General features: G+C 45.6%; 1 protein-coding gene across 1 annotated transcript in view; it reads left to right on the forward strand.

Annotated features, from left to right (window-relative positions):
• LOC109971040 (unconventional myosin-XVIIIa-like) overlaps positions 1 to 1709 on the forward strand; it is a 233547-nt gene that overhangs the window by 85317 nt on the left and 146521 nt on the right.

Genomic DNA, 1709 nt, shown 5'->3' on the forward strand with positions numbered 1-1709 from the left:
AAAGCCCTGGCTTCCTTCACTGGCACCGCTCCCAGCCACTGGTTCCGCTACTTGGACGACACATGGGTTAAAATCAGGACCCAGGAGGTAGAGGCTTTCACCAAACATATCAACTCTGTGGATGGCAACATCAAATTCACTCGTGAGGATGCCAGAGATGACTGTCTGGCCTTTCTGGATTGTACAGTCCACTTGGGTGGGGACAGAAGCCTGAAGGTAGAAGTATATCGGAAATCTACACACATGGACCAATACCTGCTTTTTGACTCACACCATCCACTTCAACACAAACTGGGAGTCATCAGAACTTTAAATCACAGGGCAGAGGAAGTGCCCACAATGGCAGAAGGGGCCAAGAAGGATAAATTACACATCCAGAACTCCCTTAAGGCATGTGGATACCCGAAGTGGGCCTTCACCAAAGCAAGGAAGAGGCCCAACACCAACAGGGAGAAACTGGAAACAAGAGGGGATAACACTGTCTCTTAGTGCAGTTACTTAAGCATCCCCGCTGAGCTTGAGAACCCCAGGTGTGTCTGACAGCATCCCCATCAGAGTCCCAGATCTACAGTGCGCTGAAGAGGACACACCAACAGGGGCTGTCACTTCTTGTCCTGAGGGGATCAACGACGTTGACACTGGTCCTGTTCCTGTTCACTGGTGGGTCAACAGCTTCGATGCCACCTCTGTCCTTCCTCCTGTTCAGACTTTCCAGTGTTTTTTCTGTACCTGTTATTCCAGCTCTGACCACGGATTACCTTGTGACCACTGAGTACTGCCTAATCCCTCTGATTCTGCTTGTGTTTCTGTGTATGGACTATCGGACACCCCTCTCTGACCTCTCGTTTGTATCCCTCGGCTGTGTAAGTTTGCTGGCTCTAACACTGGACTTTATTAATGACCTGAGAGTGTTACGTGCTGAATCAGTATCCGGCCTTGTGTTATCGTTTGTGTCTGACCAAATGTGCTTATTAAAGAGACAGTGTTTTACTTATCCTCATCTGGCTACAGTATATAATTGAGTTCACCCTCGACTTTATCTGCAGCTTCACATGCTGATCCTGACAACTAGCTAACTGTAGCATTTTATTTTATTTTATTACAAAGCAAAAGAGCACATTAACAGGACAGAGGAGGAACCTGAAAGACAACAGAACATAAAGGACATTTACAAAAGAGTTGTAGGGGGTTTTACATTTGGTTTGGGAGGTGTGCCAACACCAACAGGGAGAAACCAGAAACATACCATACTGACTCTGAGAGACGAGGCAGTCCAAGTAACTACAAAACTGTGCTGATTTATTCCATGAACACAGGTAGAAATTACATTACACGCTCAGGCATCTTGCACCTCCAAACTTCTCGCAGGCAGATGAAAGATGAAAGACCCCGAACCAAACAAGGCCTGTACATTATATCCCCTCGGTTGGGCTAGCCCCATACTACACAGAAACGTCAACCGAGACATCTCTGTTGCCAGCTTTGCAGCTGGCCATAGCAGTAGTTAAAACATGAAGCAAATCAATGTGTGTGTGTGTGTCTGTTGATTAAGTGGTGTGTAACTAAAAACATTCTCACACGACTTCTAGTAACATGTCGTGACTTAAACATAAGAACATATTATGGCTAAGGCTACAGTTATACACGTCATAATAATAATATTAAACACCCTGTCTGCTGACAGTCATCAACTTTTCTCTCTAGTTATC

Source organism: Monopterus albus, unplaced genomic scaffold, assembly GCF_001952655.1.
Source record: "Monopterus albus unplaced genomic scaffold, M_albus_1.0 scaffold214.1, whole genome shotgun sequence".
NCBI classification, from domain to species: domain Eukaryota; kingdom Metazoa; phylum Chordata; class Actinopteri; order Synbranchiformes; family Synbranchidae; genus Monopterus; species Monopterus albus.